General features: G+C 37.1%; 1 protein-coding gene and 1 pseudogene across 13 annotated transcripts in view; both read right to left on the bottom strand.

Annotated features, from left to right (window-relative positions):
- PPP1R12A (protein phosphatase 1 regulatory subunit 12A) overlaps nucleotides 1–18,189 on the bottom strand; it is a 162,845-nt gene that overhangs the window by 89,218 nt on the left and 55,438 nt on the right. The window lies entirely within an intron of this gene.
- On the bottom strand, nucleotides 3,190–11,810 carry LOC109375205 (protein FAM133B-like; annotated as a pseudogene).

Genomic DNA, 18,189 nt, shown 5'->3' with positions numbered 1-18,189 from the left:
CGGCAGCCCAGCTCCAGGTTGAGCTGTTGCTCAGCATCTCAGCTGTAGAGGGCAGTGTCACTGACCCTCATATGTGGGATCTGAACCAGGGCCCTCTGGCGTCCCAAGCCAGCTCTTAACCGATGTGCCACTCGGCCGGCCCACAAAATGATAATTTTTAATAATAATAAGAAAGTCTTTCATTGGATCATTTCAGACTGTTCCCACTATGATTTTTCAATATCTCCACATTGACTGGTTTCCTAACTGATCTCCATGTTCCCAGTCTCATGCCATAAGCAACAGCTCTTAACCTGGGGTTTCCATGAATTCAGAAGACCAACTCATGCAGGTATCTTACAATATTATTTATGCTCATCACTTTGTCTTTTTATTTAATGTGTTAAAGAAACACATGTATAGCTATACCACCACAAATGTTTTTCTAATATTTTGATAAATGAAATCCAATATAATTGGGTTTCATTGTACTTGTATTTTCTACATCTAAAACAAAACACAATCCTGAGAAAATATCCACAGACTTCATCAAAACTGCCAAAGGGATCCGGATACAAAAAAGGTTACCAATTTCTTTCATTGTGTCAACTGCGTATCTCCTCGAGTCATCAATTTAACATGACCAGAGTCAATTCCCAACTTAAAAATTTTTGAAGGCTTGTAGCATACTAAGAGAAAACACACATGGCAGTAAATAATCTGGTTTTGTATTCTTTTTCAGCCTCATTCTTCTTCTTTCCTGTGTCACACTTTAGGATTCAACAATATGGAACTGCTTATAGTTCCAAATTAAACTATGCTCTTTTGGCATCCCTGATTTTGCTTTTCTGTATGTAAAGAATGAGCCTTTTTTCTCTATGTCCCTAAACAACTTAACTCTTATTTGTATTTTTTTACAGATATAAAAATATTCTCATTATAAAAACAGTAAAAAAAAAAAAAGTCCACAGAGTTTAAAAAAAAAAAAAAGGAAAAAGAAAGAACTCCTTTATATCTCTTCTTTTATCATGATCCCTTCTCAGATATGCACTATTACAGTATGGCAAATATATTTCCAGTACCTTTGTTATGAATTTATATATGTGTATATACAGACATATATACACAGTTACTTTTGAGGTTCTTTTTATTAAACAAAAATTAACGGGATTATTTAAAATGCATTGTAATACAATGCTTCCCCTTCTAATAGCCGAACATATTCCACAGTATGGCTGGATCACAGCTTTAATACCATTCTCCTAATGGACATGTTCTGAAACGGACACTTGACATTATCAGTCTTTAAACATTTTCCAACATGATGGGAATAAAACATCTGATCATTGTTTTAACTTGTTATTTCCTGATTACTCATGAGGCTAAAAATATTTCAATGTTGACCGGCATTTGTATTTTCTCCTTTTCTGAACTTATTTACATCTTTTGCTTGTATTTCTAATGCATTCATTAATTCAACAAATATTTATGGGGTGTTGTTATGGACTCAATGTTTGTGTCTCTCCAAAATTCATGCTGAAAACCCAAACTTCAAGGAGGTAGGGCTTGTGGCAGGTAATTAGGTTAGACCAGGTCATGAGAATGGAGCACCCATGATGGGATTAGTGTTCTTATATAAGAGGAAGAAACTAGACAGAGCTCACTACCTCCTCTCTGCCCGAGTATGCAGCAAGATGACAGTGATCTGTAAGGTAAAGGCCCTCACCAGATACAGAAATGGCTAGCACCTTGATCTTGGACTTCCCAGCCTCCAGAACTGTGAGAAATGAATGCCTACTGTTTAAGCCACCCAATCTATGCATTTTGTGATAGCGGCCAAAGCTACGACAGGTGCCTGGTATGTATCTAGCACTATGTTACATGCCAGGAATACAATAGTACACAAAACCAAAAATGGATCTTCCCCTCAAAGAGCTCCCAGTTTAGTGGAAGAGTTGATGAATCACCCAAATAAATGTAAAAATATGATGTCTTTTTTAAAGTAAAATAGCTATTTATTTAGCCTCTTGTCATGCCAAAATGTTTTGTGTATAACCACTATAATTAGCACACCCTCTGTTAACAGGTAAAATTGTACATCAAATTATATTTCATGTTACCTGATTATATAAAAATATAAAGCAAAAATGACTTATCAAGTTCTTTTAACATTATTAGTAAACAATTCAACAGGAGATATAAGGCACAAAATCTTAGTAAAATGACAAAGAAAGAGCAATAAAGTAATTTTCACTTAAGTTTAAGTTGTTAATTTGTTAAGAATATACAAAGACAAACTTTTAAAATGTTGTATTTACTGAGATTCTGGCGATAGCTTTATGTAACAAGACACAGTATACCAGACCTGCTACCCAACTTGCATATGGTTATACCTCAGCTTCAATATGAAGCTGTTATCAAAAAGAAAATAAATAAATAAAAAACCTGCTTTTCACATGCTAAATATCTTATCAAGAATGCCATTAAACACAGTGAAGGTTTAAGATAGCAAGAATAAAAAGTTAATAAGAGCCTAAACAAAATTCATACAAAAAATAAAATAATTATTACTGGTTACATAAAATCTTCTTTACTGGTTAATACTTAACAGTATAAAACATGCATTTTAGAATATTTAGCTATCAAGTTCAATAAGTACCAATGTCTATTTGAAATGACTCCTTTCCAAAGCCAAAATGTAGTCAAGTTAATTTAAGTGTTGTAAGACATTCTAACACTAAAAAATCATTCAGTATTATTGAAGTGGAGGTAAATCCCAGAGCTTCTGGGGTTTCCCCCATGCTGCAAAGGCTGTTTCGCTGGTGCAATCAAAGCAGCACATGGCAGAGTCCAAGGATGTCTGTCACTAAGATCAGTAACGGATGAGTCAGCCGTACCCAGCTCTGACTTCCCCATAAAGCACGGCTACTATGTCTGCAAAAACAGCATGGATGAGAATAAAAAGCACGCTATTCTGGTAGCTAAAGAATTGGCAATCCATCCTCCTTCAACCCTAAAAGCTCCTTCCCCAGGTAAATAAAAGTATACAAGGGGAAAAATTAAAATACTCTTATCTATAGGGTAAGGATTTTGAAATATCAGTGTAACTCCTACCTCAAAAATGTTAAAAGCCATCTGCTCATTTCTGATTACATCTTAATGATATACCCAGATTCATTTTGTTATCATTAGATACTTCTAGTAAAAAATATTAACATTATCCCCAAATGTCAACCACTAGTACATGACTACAGTGTATTATCTCCCAGAGTTATTAAGCAATGGAAGAAAAAAAGAGAAACAGACAGATGTTCGAGCAGCAGGCAACTATTATGCCTTTTTGCACAGCGACATCAGAGTGGCCACTGAATAGTCCAGGAATAATTCTAAGAACAAGAACATTCATGCATTTGAGTAAACACATCATAATTTTCAGTTAAGATTTCCTCAGGCACTGCACTTTTTTTAATAAGGGTATCCTGATTTTTATTAATGTTACGGGGAGTCAGAACATGAACTACTATAGCAGCCTTCTTTTACTTTTTCTTAAACTTTTTCATTTTTGTTTTTTTCTCGTTCTTCATTGCTTTTCTTTTTTTTTTGCTCGTACCTCCTCAATATAACCTGAATCTGATAAGGACTCAGATGATAAAGGCTTCAGGATACATCTCTCTTTTCACCGAGTCTTTTAATGTTTCTTTCTCAGTTTCGTCCTTTGACTTCTTTTTCTTTTTTAAACTACTAACTGTCTGATTGAGTTTCTGACATGGAGCTTCCAGAAGATTGATGTGAATGGTTCTTCTTTTTCTTTTCTCTCTCTCTTTTTTTCTTTTCTTTTTCTCCTTTATTTATTATTCTCACACTCATCTTCAGAATCCAAAGAACTTCTGGAAGAATCAGTTTGGTGAAGATGAATACCTACCAGATTTCTTTTCTTTCTCTGTTTTTTTGGACGAGCTCTCATTTTCACTTAATAATTCCTCCCTGTGTTTTATTAGTTTTCTTGCAGTTCTCACTCACTTTTTCTTCAAATTCAGCTAATGCCTTGGAGTCTCTTTCTGTTTTCCAGTTGTTCTTTCACTTCTTCCCCTGTAGGGGGAGGTCAATTCAGATAATTTTAGATCGTTGGCCCTGAAGCCTGGATTGGACCCCTTTATCTGGCCATTGCTATTGGGTTTGTATAGCACCCACGGTGCCGGGCTGAGTACAGTCAGATGCCAAAGGAGGCCAGGCCAGGGGAGCAGCCAAGGCGGGCCCGCACAGGTCCTTGGGTTGACTCCCTATAAGCCTATGACAGAGAATTTTGTGGAGTCTAGGAGTAAATAACAGGATAATTTGATTTCGTGTGGTCAGGAAAGAATTCTCTCAATATATATAGGTACCAACAAAAATAATGGAAAGACAGTGTGTTCCAGGAAGAGAGAACAAAAGGCACCAAATGCTGTGACAGGAAGTATGTGTGGCTAGACAGCGGCCAGATTCATTTTCCTGGGAGTAACTGAAATAAATGATCAGTCTCTACATATTTTTGTCTCTGATACCACCCACCCACCCCTTCCTCTAAAGTCAGTGAGTGATTTTTTGGTAAGATGCTTACATGATTAGATACATGTTTCAAAAAGGATAATTTTGTGTGGTATGGAAAATAAATTAGAATGGAGAAAGAATGGAAGTAGGCAGACCAGTTAAGCAGCTACAGCTATAGTATAGAAAATTATGTTGGAAACTTGAATTTGATGGAGGAAATGAATTCCAGAGACACTAAGATACACTGGGAGATCAGCTGAATATGAGAAACGACGGTGAAATAGGTGTCTAGGATAAATTGAAGTTCTTGACCTGTGTGCTTTAATGGATGGCAGTGCTAATTAATGATATGCAGAAAACTTAAGATATTCCCTACATCTGACTAATAGATGTGCTACAAATATTTTTCCATATTGTCACTGACTTAAAAAAACACACACCTTTCCTTATTTTGTATTTTACAGAATTTTAAAGGCTGTATGAAGTCAGGTTTGTCAATCTTTTGCTTTAAGAAGGCCCTTTCCATCTAGCTGTATGTATCTATATGGAGATGTAACTTTTACACACACACACACACACACACACAGAAAGAGAAGAACGAAAAAATATACACTATAAAGTTAGTAATTACCTGTAACAGGTAGGGTTAGGAGGGAATTGTATTAGTTGTATTTCTTTGGTGATAAGACATTTTTGTTATCCAAGTTTTCTGCAGCAAGTTTGTTTTGTGTATATGTATCAGACCACAAATGGCTACCATATCATTTCATAGCCTGACGTTTTTACACTTAATATGTTGTAAACATTTCTCCCTGTACAAAGTAATGTTTCATTTTTATGATTTTCATCGGACTTTTTCAAACAGAAGTCATACTTGAATTGAGGTAACTTTTTCTGTTTGTTTTTAAAAATATAATATAAAACTCAACAAGAACACTTATATACTACAAATAAATGAATCTGAAGCAAAAAAGAAAAAAGATGTAAGTGGAGTAAGAAACTGTACTATGCTCCAAGAGAATATGAGATTATTCTGCTAGGCAAAAAACTCAACCAAATAATTAGGGATATTTACACATAAAACCACTTCTATTTTGTTTACAGTATCAGAAATCATTCACGGGATATAAAGACTGAGAATAAAAGGAATACCTCAATGTAGCTACAGTGATTGCAGCAGAGGGAGCTATATGGGGAGCACAGCCTCAAGGAAGTACCAGGTCAAAGCCAACTACAGACAATCCAAAATTTATATAAACAGGAAGGATGTGAAGAGAAACTAACAAGAATAAAGTTCCAAAACTGCTAGCAGGAAGTAGAGCTTGGAGCAATCCCTGAGCCAAAAGTCTGTGTACACACATATACACACACACACACACACACACGAATCCAATTCACAAGCCTCTCCTGTACTCCAGAATACTGTTTGCAATGTAAACATATTTTTAAAATATATATTAAAATGAATAAATCCCATGGTATTAATTCTTATTACCATGAATAGGCTCAAAAAGCCATTCAAATGTTGGTTAGGAGGAAAAAACCCATAAATGTTTAATTAAGTTCTGCAAACTTTGGGTTGGGCTCCCACCTCTGCCTGGACAGCTGTGTGACATTCATTAATTTAAACCTTCTGAAGCCCAGTTTATAGGTGACTTACAGGGCTGTGTGAAGTTTAAATGAGTCATCTCATGTAATGTCTAAAAATAAAATTAAAATTCTGTTATCACACCATGTAAAATCATGACATTTGGAAAGTAAGGTTTAAGATAATCTGAAACAAAATATAGCCTATCTGGAATAACAGAAATTCACTTTGAAGGACACTGAAAACAGATGGCTCGACTTCCTTCAGAACAAAAAAAGCTAGGGTATTATAAGCTGTTCTTGTGATTGCTAATTAAGAAAAATATACTAGATTTATTTTAAGATTTCTTGGGGAAATAAAACAAAACACAAAGATTCCTCATAGGAATCTCAAACTGAAAGTCAGAAGATTGGGCTGTTTCTCAGATGGGCAACTTTTCTGAATACTTTGTGTGTTTGTGTAAAAAAGCAGGCTTTTATTTTATTTTATTTTATTTATTTATTTTAATTGGGGAGTAGGGGGAGGAGAACAACACTGGGGAATCGGGGGAAGGGGAACAGACAAGTTGCTGTCCTTTTGCTCTTCAGTCTAGTTGTGGAGGACGTTGCTTCACTGGCCCAAGTTGGCACCATCATTGCGCTCTTTCCGGGCGAGGCAGATCAGTTGGTGGCCTCTGGGTGGCTGCTCACAGCGGCTCTTGGCAGCTCACAGCGGCTGCAGGCTGCTCATGCTGGCTGCCAGCCACTCACGGTAGCTTATGGCAGCCCACTGTAGCAGGGGCTGCAGCCTACACCGTCGCTGGCGACCCACGGCAGCCCAGCCCCAGATCAAGCTGCCGTTCACCATCTTAGCTGCAGAGGGCAGTGCCATTGGCCCTCATATGTGGGATCCGAACCGGGGCCCTCTGGCTTCCCAAGCCAGTTCTTAACCATCGCGCCACTCGGCCTGCCCAGGCTATTTTCTTAACAATGGTTAATGATTTCCTCAAACAATACAAAGGATGCCAAAATAGAAGATGCCACTTAGTGAATGATAACATTCTTTACTAAACAGTATAAGTAAATTACCAGGTTGATTGAGATTTATAATAATCTACAGCTTTGAGTCAATAAATCATCTTGGATAAATAAATTAATAGACCTCAAAATCGAGATATGATCCAAATAGATTTCTACAAAAATATTTAAAAATCTAACAAAAGGTGTAAAATTGTTAATCAAGTTACTGGTTGAAATTTGGACATGGTACATTAAATAAATAAGCAGGCAGGATTCTATATGTGATAGAATCATTCAGTGTTAACTGAGTTTGTAAGACAACTTTGAGTGTCTCTTAATTAACTTGGATTCTGAGTTTTGTCAAAAATCAAACTACAGAAGAAACCGTTTGAGAAAGAAAAATAGTTCATTTAAAAATTTTGATCTTTAGGGCCAGCTGAGTGGCTCAGTTGGTTAAGAGCTCACTCAAGAGTTTGAGCTCTAAGCAACAGCGGTTCGAGTCCTGGCCCAAGCTGAGCTGTCGCTGAGCTGCCGCTGAGCTGCCAACAGGTGGCAGGATGGCTCAGCTATAAAAAAAAAAAAAGAAAAAAAAATGATCTTTTAATTAAAAATCTGTCTTTAAATTAGACGCTGAGAACACAGTGATCAAACAAACAAGGAGAAAGTAACTCCATCAGCAAGAGCTCAATATGATTAGTGTCCAAACTGAATGAATATTGAGTTTCTTATGTATTATAGGAAAACTATTGGGTTGTTAAAAAAGTCATGACGCATTTTTGCAACGAAAAACATAGAAAAAATATGTCATGACTTTTCCGACAACCCAATAGCATCAAGAAGTCATTTTAACCAACACATGAATTTTCATGTATTCAATACATGAATTTTTCAGGGAATATAAACTTAAAAAAGGGAATTCTGTCACATAGATGAAGCTCAAGGCCATTATGCTAAGCAAAATAAGCCTGTCACAAACCCACTCATATGAAGTACCTAAAAGTTGTCAAAATTACAGAAACAGAAAATAGAAAGGTGGTTACCAAAGGCTGGAAGGAGAGGGATGGGGAAATTAGTACTGTATTTAGTGGGGAGATGAAAAATCCTAGAGATCTGTTGCACAACAATAACACCACTGAACTGTGCACTTAAAAAATGGTTAAGGTGAGGGGGCAGCCGTTTAGAGCAGGCGGTTAGAGTGCAGTGCTCATAATGCCAGGGTTGCCTGTTCCATCCCCACATGGGCCAGTGAGCTGTACCCTCCACAACTAGACTGAAGACAACTACTTGACTTGGAGCTGGTGGGTTCTGGAAAAATACACTTTTCCCCAATAAAGTGTCTTACAAAAAAAAAAAGGTTAAGATGATAAATTTAATATTATGTGTCTTTAATCACAATTAAAATATTTTAAAAATATCAGCAAGTCAGAATACCACTGAAATAGTTGTTTCTTGAAAAGGCAAATGAATTACTCAAAGCCATCAAATGTGACAGAAATGATGAAAACTAAGCTACTGGAACTTTTCAAAGATGGGTAAGTAGAATGTTACACTATTAACGTCAGAAATAAACACTATTTTTTTTTTGAAATCTCTGAAAAAACAAAAATCATAAAGTAAATGTAAAAATCTTACGCATCTTCAGTAGGAATGCACTTTGTTATTTCATTTTTGATGTTCTGTGTCACAATGAAAAATAGTTGAAAATAGTTGTAAAAGTAAGAAACCAAACAAAAGTTCTGATCTGGGGGACCTTTTAAAAGTTTTCTTAAAAATAACTTTTCTTTCAGCACTTGACAAATGTGCCACTTCCTTCTGGCCCCGTTTTCTGATGAGAAATCTGTCGTTCAATTTTTTCCTCCCATGATGAAGTTTCTTTTTCACTGCTTTCAAGATTTTTAATTTTAGTTTTTCAGAGGTTTGTATGTGGCATGTTTTGGTGTGGACTGCTTTGGATTATCCTGTTTGGAATTTGCTAAGCTTTTGAATCTGTAGGTTTACATCTTTTGCTCAGTTTGGCTAAGTTTTAGCCATCATTTGTCATTTCTTTAACTACTTTTCCAGCCATGCCCTCTTTCTCTTCTTCTGGGACTGCAACAGCACAAATGTTAGCTCTTCATTACAGTCCCATGGGCCATTGAGGCTCTGCTAATTTTGTTTTAGTCTATTTTCTCTGTTGCTCAGATTTGAATAATTTGCTGTTCTATTTTTCAGTTGACGAATTCTTTCTTCTGTCTCCTCCATTCTGCTGTTGGGCCTATCTACTGAATTTTTATTTTTGTTGTTCATTTTTCAGTTCTAAAATTACCATTTGGTTCTTCATATCTTCCATTTCTTTGCAGACTTTCTATTTTTTTTCCTGAGACTTATTTTTTCATTTGTTTCGAGCATACTCATAACTGCTTGTTAAAGCATTTTTATGATAGCTGCTCTATAATCTCTGGCAGATAATTTTAAGATTAATATTGCTATTATAGCAATGTTGTTCTCTATTGATTATCTTCTTTCATCTGAGATTTTCCTTAGTATGAAAACTGATTTTCAACTGAAATCTGGACATTTTGAGTAATGTGTTATAAAAGACTCTAGATCTTGCTGAAATCTTCCATGTCAGCGGGTTTTGTTTGGCCCTGCTCCAGCAGAGGAAGGTGGGGAGGTGCCATCTCATTATTACAAGGTGGGGTTACAAATCCAGGCTCCCCACTTAGCCTCCACTGATACCAGAGATGAGGCAGCAACTTGTTACTTGTGGCTCCCTGCACGCTTTCACTGATATCCCCTGACTAAGAAGGGTGTGAGTGCCTCATTACTATTCCCCATGTGGCCTCCACTGGCACCATGACGGAAGGGAGGCAGGACTCTTTACTGCGTGGAGGTGGTAAAAGTATTCACTCTCCACTAGGCCCCTTTCGGCACCACCTCAGCAGGCAGGGAGGAGGTAAGAGCTCCTTCTTACTGCAGAGACGGGTGGAAGTCCAGGCTGCCCAGTATCCACTGCAAATGAGGGACGGGCTACTTAACCACCTGATGGGGATAGAAGTCTTGTCTGGCTCTGTATCTAGCCTCATCTAACATCACCAGTGTGGGTGTTGGGGTGTTTTTTATAGCCTAGTAACGGGTGGAAGTCCACACTCCTTAAGTGGCCTTTGCTGGTGAGGGCATCAGTGGGACTAAGATTTTTTTTTTCCAGTGGGTTATAGCTGGAGTGGTTATTTATTTACTTTTAAAGTTTTTTGTCTTGCTAAGGTCATCCTCTCCTAGTATTTGGCCAAAGAGATGAAAGGCTTTTTTGGTCTGCTCTGTGTTCTCTCCATCTTTTAGAGTCTCCTTATGTTTATATATAATGTTCAGGGTTTTAGTTAACACTAAGAAGGAAGTCTGGGGGGAAAATATCTGTTCTGTTTGCTTGGAGGCAGGAATTCTCTCTCTAATTTTAACTGTCAAGAAATTGTGAGGTTTATAATGTTACCAATTTTTAATCTTTAAAAAAAATTGAATTTGCTAAAACTCTACAGGTGGAAGTATTATTTTTGTATATAAATCAAGTTATTAGTAAAATTGTTAGTAGTCCTGATACCTTGCCAAATTTTAATTTCTGACATTAAAGTTCCACAATTATGCTACAGATAAAATTATGCCAATAGAAAAGACCAGGTTAATACTTGTGAGAGAAATGAGACTATTTGTGAAACTGAGCTCTATTTACCAGTTGTCTAGGCCCCTGAATTGACATTTGTAAAACAACAAATTCAAAATGTAGGAAAGTATGTTAATTCTTCCCCTCTCTTTGGAAAGCCACCGTTAAATACAGGAAATCCTGAAGGTTCTGTTTTCAGCATTTCCAATTTCTCTCAATTATTCCCCCAGAGCAGTGACTCTATACTTCTTTGATAATGTACTAACTCCTGAAAACGCAATTTGTTTATTAAAATCAATTACTTTCTTACTTTGTTGTTGCAGCTCCCAATTCCCAGAGGCAAAAATCCTACTCATTGTATAACAATTCTAAGATGTTCGCTTCCTCTACGTTTTAATATCACTGAAATCTTCTATAATTAATGAAGTTTACAATAAATGATATCTTAATGGAAACTGGCCAGGTGGCAGATAAGACATAATTGTCAGTATCTGTTCTCATGTGATCCTGGTCACAGCTATTCATATTATTTGCACTTCAATTGATTTATGTGCATTGTTGGTACCTTATTTGTTGAGCTTAAATGTTGTTTAAAATGTTTTCCTGGATGTTGTCTGAGACTTTTTATTGATACTTTCTGGTAAAACCAAGAAAGTGCCAAGACTGAAACATACATATGCATATCACTGGCTTAGAAGAAAATCCCAAAGGTCTAATACTATTAAGCATTCTATAACCAAACACATTAATATTTTAATAAACCAGTGAAGATTGTGGCTGAGTAAGACAGAGGGCAGCTGGAGTCCCAGGCGCTCCTCTTAAAGAGCCTGCACATAAGACTGACTTCCTGACAGATTCACTCGCTCTAACAGCTGCACTGCTGAGGCAGCAGCCAGAGAGGTGCCAGGGACATACAAGGAAAACCTGAATTGTTTGGCTTCAGGACAAGGGCTGGAGGGGCAGCTTTCTCCCAGACAAAAACAGTGGCAGAAGCCACAGTTCCTCTGTTGAGCCTTCCCCCAACCCAGCCTGTAGATGAAATTAGGTGCCATATCTGAGTCTCCATCTACTTACCTAACACCATTTGCCCCACCTTGGTAATTCCCTGAGACCCTGCCCCACCAAACTTGTGGGCTCACCCAAGCCAATTCCAGTGGCTTTTCCATACAAACAGCCTGACTTGGCTCATGCTGCAGACTTTCCTATAATCTCTCAATGGTTCACAAACCCCAAACAAGCAGCATCTGGCTTTGGTATGTTCTGTACCTCTTGCTAAGCAGCCCAAGTCCGGCACTAGCAGCAGCTGGCCTCGGTTCGCAGCTTGGCCTCTCCCAGGCACCTCCAAACACAGCCAAGTGGCAACCACCTGCAGATCATTTTCTTGCTCATACCAAGTGGAACTATGCAGGACACAGGCAGTGGCTGACCTTGGCCTGCACCACAGCCACTCCCAAGAGGCCCCAGAATAACACACCTAGTAGCCACCTTCAGACCACACCAGAGCACCACCCAGCCACCTCCACTAACAACACACCCAAAGACAGACTCCGCAGGCACCAGAGCCCTGCTAAAGTAAATCCTGCTCTGTAGGATCAGCCCCTGCACAACAGCTCCTCCACTGTAGTCACAGCCAGTCCTCATAAGTAATCAGTCTGAGGGTCAATCCCTCCCACTGATGTGCCAACAGCAATTAAGGTTCAACCACAATAGGAGGGCACACACAACACACACAGGGGACACAGCTGGAGCACCTGGATGAGGTGACCAGGGAGACTGTGCCACTGAGACCCACTGGAAATCTATTATAGAAGGCCACTATACCAAGACTGGGAGACATAGAAGTGCTAATACACAAAAACAAACACAAGGAGGCAGCAAAAATAAGAAGACAAAGAAACATGTCCCAAATAAAAGATAAGAACAAAGCTCCAGAAAAAGAACTAAACAAAATGGAGACAAGCAATCTATCAGATGCAGACTTCAAAACACTGGTTATATAAGGATGTTCAATGATCTCAGGGAGAACTTCAACAGAGAGGTGGAAAACATAAAAATAGAGATAGAAAACAAAAAAGAACAAGTCAAAAATGAAGAATATAATAAATGAAATGAAGAATACATTAATGGGAACCAACCATAGTAAAGTGGCAGAAAATACCCAATCAGAACAGTAAAAAAAGAAAAAAAAATGAGGACAGCTTAAGGGGCTGCTGGAACAACATCAAGTGTACCAACATTGGCATCACAGGGGTACCAGAAGGAGAAGAGAGAGCAATAAATTGAAAATGTATTTGAAGAAATACTGACGGAAAACTTCACTAACCTGGTGAAGGAAAACAGATACACAAGCAGAGAGTCCCAAACAAGATGAGCCCAAAGAGGCCCACACCAAGACACATCATAATTAAAATGCCAAAGGTTAAAGACAAAGAGAGAATCTTAAAAACAGCAAGAGTAAAGCAGTTAGTTACCTACAAGAACGCTCCCATAAGACTATCAGCTGATTTCTCAACAGAAAGTTTGCAGGCCAGAAGGAAGTGGCATGAAATATTCAAAGTGATGAAAATTAAGCAGCCACAAACAAGATTACTCTACCCAGCAAAGCTATCATTTAGAATCGAAAGACAGATAAAGAGCTTCCTATACAAGAAAAAGCTAAAGGAGTTGATCAATACCTATCTATCAACAATTATTAAAGTAGTTGTTTACATTTAAAGATTTAAATGGATCATAAGATCCAATCAAAAGACATCGGGTAGTTGAATGGATAAGGAAACAAGACCCTTACATACACTGCCTACAAAAGACTCACTTTGGATGGGAAGACACACACAGACTGAAAGTAAATGGATTAAAAAACATATTTCAGGAAAAAGGAAAGAAAAAAAAAACTGGAGTAGCAATACTTATACCAGACAAAACAGACTTTAAAACAAAGGCTATAACAAGAGACAAAGAACCCAGTAATTCCACTTCTGGGTATTTATCTGAAGAAACACAAAATGCTAATTTGAAAAGACATATGCATCCATATGTTCACTACAGCATTATTTACAATAGTCAATATATGGAAGCAACCTAAGTGTCCATCAATAGATGAATGGATAAAGAAAAACATGGTACATGCAAGGTCTGACAATTAAGTTCGTAAACTTGTTGCGATGATGTTTCTAACCTTTTTTGATATCTGGGATTGTTATGAATTTGTACCAACTGGACAAACAGTTAACCAACTTTACTATTTGGAAGTGCTGAAAAGGCTGAATGAAAAAGTTAGATGACCTGAACTTTTCACCAACAATTCATGGCTCTTGCATCACAACAACGTACCAGCTCACAGGGTACTGTCTATGAGGGAGTTTTTAGCCAGTAAACAAATCACTGTATGGAACAGCCTCCCTACTCACTTGATCTGGCCCCCAATGACTTCTTTCTTTACCCAAAGATAAAGGAAATACTGAAAGGAAGACATTTTGATGACATTCAGGACATCAAGGATAATACGACGACAGCTCTGATGGCCCTTCCAAAAAGTTTCAAAATTGCTTTGAAGGGTGGACTAGGAGCTGGTGTTGGTGCATAGCTTCCCAAGGGGAGTGAGTACTTTGAAGGTGACCGTAGTGATATTCAGCAATGAGGTATGTAGAACTTTTTCTAGAAAGAGTTCGCAAACTTAACCGTTTGACCTTGTATACACAATGGAATATTATTCAGCCGTAACAAAGAATGAAATACTACCATCTACAACAACATGGATTAACCTAGATGGTTTATACTAAGTGAAATAAGTCAGGCAGAGAAAGACAAATGCCATGATTTCCCTTATATGTGGAATCTAAAAGACACATTTGTCTTTTGTTCGTTTATGTATAAATAAATGAACAAACAGAGAAACTCATAGATACAGAGAACATTTTGATGGCTGCTAAATGGGAGGGAGTTTAGGGAGCTGGTTAAAAAAGAAGGAATTAAGAAGAAAAATTGGTAGTTACAAGACAGTCATTGAGATGTCAAGTATGGCATAGGGAATACAATCAATAATATTGTAATAACTAAGCATGTTGTCAAATGGGCACTGGATTTATTGGCTGATCACTTCATAAATTATGTAAATGTCTAATCACTATGTTGTACACATGAAACTAATATTGTATGTCAAGTGTAATCAAAAAATAAAAAAATTACTTAAAAAAATTTACAGTAAATGGGATAAACAAAGACTTCCCAGTCTTACCTGCTAGTCTGTCCTTATTCCACTAAAGCTCTTCTCCAAAAAACTATGGCTCCAAAGAAACCTTTTTATCCAATGCAGTCAGGCCTAGTATTTGCTTGGTTAACCAGGAAAGCTTATTTAAAAAGGGAATAATAAAACACAGTACATATATGAAATAAATGTAAATAAGACATTTATTTCAACATAAAAGCTACTGGGAGAATGTCTCCAACAACTTACATCCATGTGGCCTTTCCTGTGATAACCATACCCAGAATGTGTTGTCTAAGACTTCAAAATGCCTTTAAAGTGAAGAAAAAACTTGAAATAAGCAGAAAAGCAATCTAGATATTTCTTCTCTCAGTCTTTCAGTTGTCACACCCACATCTAATTAAACAGCAATTATATTTCTAGGGCCTTGCCCTTATTGAGTCTTTCTGAAGTGTTTAGCTAAGTTATAGAAACAATTTTCTTTTTTGTACACATTTCATCAGTTTGGGGGCCATCTGGTTAAATTACAAAATCACTAACAAGTTCAACAGGCATCAAGAGGCTAAAACACACACAACTAACTTTTGGTAGTCTTACAATTCAGATGGTGGAAATGGAAGTGAATGAGCTTAGAAGTTGCCTATTAGCTGCAGTGTTCATATTAACAACTTTATGGAAATCAGTCAGTATGTTTTAATGAAGAAATGGCAAATGTTAGTCAATACAGTGGAAGAACTTTACATATATTATTTCTCATGAATAACATGACTTTATTCAGGCAGCTCCAATTCCCAGAGGCAAAAGCTCTGTTCATTATTTAATATAATAATATCACTTTCTTTAGAATCTTTCTCTGATTGGCCTAACCAGAATTAATCAATTCTTCCTCAGTGTTCCTTGTACATCTGTTGGTCCATTTATTCTATCTAATATTAGTTAACTGACTTCACATGTATCTGTAAGCTTGAAGATTAGGGACTGTGTTGTAGTAATTTTTTTTTTTTAAAGATTTTATTGGGGAATCGGGGAAGGGGAAGAGACAAGTTTCTGTCCTTCAGTCTAGTTGTGGAAGACGTTGCTTCATTGGGCCATGTTGGTATTATCATTGCGCTCTTCCCGGGTAAGGCAGATCGGTCGCTGGCCTCTGGATGGCCGCTCAGTGGCTCTTAGCAGCTCACCTTGGCTGCCCGCTGCTCATGGTAGCTACGGGAGCCCACTGCAGCTTCACTGCAGCCTATGCTGTCCTTGGCCACTCATGGCAGCCCAGCTCCAGGTTGAGCTGTTGTTCACCATCTTAGCTGTAGAGGGCACAGTGTCACTGGCCCTAATGTAGGATCCAAACCGGGGCCCTGATGCACAGAGCTGGCGTCCCAAGCCAACTCTTAACCAATGTGCAACTCGGCCGGCCTGAAAAACCCCTTTTTCATAGGATCCTAGATGTAATTTCACCTTCTGAGACTTTTAATCAAAATACATAGTCTAGTTTACACTAGTAAAGTATCATTCTTGATAAGAAATATGTAAATAAAACAAATTTTCATAGATTTGTCAACTGTCCTTGGGGCTCAAATACTCAGACCTCAAAGTAAATATGACAAATGCCTATTATCACTCTCTTCTGCTCCTCTTATCTAGTTAGGGTTGTCCTAAAACAAAATTATAATAATCCAGGAGGACCAAGAGCTTATCTTTTCTTTTCACTAAAAGTAACCAAAAAGTACATTATGTATAGTAACGAATTTAGCTAACATTTACTGAATACTAAATATGTGCCACATATTGTGCTCAAGTGTCTTATACACGTTATCTCATTTAATCTTCAAAATGATCTTATAAAGCAGGGACAAGTATTAATACTTCCATTTTATAGATAAGGAAGCAGAGATTCAGAGAAGCTAGTAATCTGTCCAAAGTTAACAACAGTTATTTGGCAGAGTTAAGATTTAAACAGAGTTGTCTGATGCCTGAGCTCAGTAATACTGCTTCTCACTGGCTTGGTGAAGTTTATGTATTTCTTAAATTGGTAAGAATTTCTGATTTCTTTTACCCAAAATAACATTACATAATTCCAGACAGAGGAATTAGCTGGTTCAGACTATGAAGCAAGATGTCTCGTTTGTTTAAAGGCTAGACCAGTGTGCCCGAAAGAGAGAGCTAAGAGAAGAGTGGAGGAAATGAAGTCAGAAAGGTGATGGGCACCGAATAATAGCCTGGGAGGTCACCAGTACTTTGGCTTCCATCCTAAATGCATTATGAAATCCATTGGAGGACTCTGATGTTATCCCACTTGCAATACTTTAAAAGGGCCATTCTGGCTGCTGTATGGAAAAATAGATGGTGAGAAGAGGATGGTTATGGTTAGAATTACTGCAACTGAATAATTCCAGTGAAAAACAAGTGTCCAGGATCAAGGAGAAATATAGGAGGTGATGAAAAGTAGTTAGATACTGGATATATTTTGAAGGGTAAGCCAAGAAAAATCTTGAGGATACTGGTGGATGTTTATGGAAGAAAGATTATAATGAAAAAAAGCCACGCTATAAATAAGCCACTACAAATATTTAAAAGTTTTCATATCCTTAAATAGCTGTTCTTTAATGATCAAGGGACAAAGAGCTAATAAAACTTTTTCCTTGCTGTTAATGAAATCATGAAAATATCACTGAATGCAATCCTACCAACATTTTATAATGATATGAAATCCTCAACAGTAATGTCTTTAAAACTAGAAGAAAAATATGTTAAATATACTAATCAATATTTCATTCTAGTATATGAAATTACATAATGCTAGCCTAATACAGGACTAATTTTCTCTACTATTGGAAAATTTTATGGCAAACACTAAAGAAACTCAAGATTAAAGTATTCCTTAAACATTTGTAGTGGAAGCCTAAACAAGAAATGCGGTGATGAAGTTAAAATACAAAAAAAAATGTCAGAATAACAATCACATCAATAACTAAAATGTTAATAAAACAAGTCATTTAAATTTTATTATTTAAATACAAAATATTTGTCACATAAACACAAAAATCCCTATGATTTGCAGGAATACAAAAAGACAATTCTGAGGCTAAAACTGTAGTCATTCAAATAAATAACATGCATTGGTCAATCAAGAGGGACAAGCTGAATAAATTACAATGAAATACTAAACAATGGAATACTAAACCTAAAAAGAACAGTGAGAAATAACTTTATATTCCCTATACAGTGATCTCCATAACAGACTGTGACGTGAAAAAAGCAAAGTGGA

The sequence above is a fragment of the Hipposideros armiger genome, unplaced genomic scaffold (assembly GCF_001890085.2).
Source record: "Hipposideros armiger isolate ML-2016 unplaced genomic scaffold, ASM189008v1 scaffold_913, whole genome shotgun sequence".
NCBI lineage: Eukaryota > Metazoa > Chordata > Mammalia > Chiroptera > Hipposideridae > Hipposideros > Hipposideros armiger.
The sequence above is the reverse complement of the archived record's forward strand: the minus strand, read 5'-3'. Positions and strand labels throughout refer to the sequence as shown.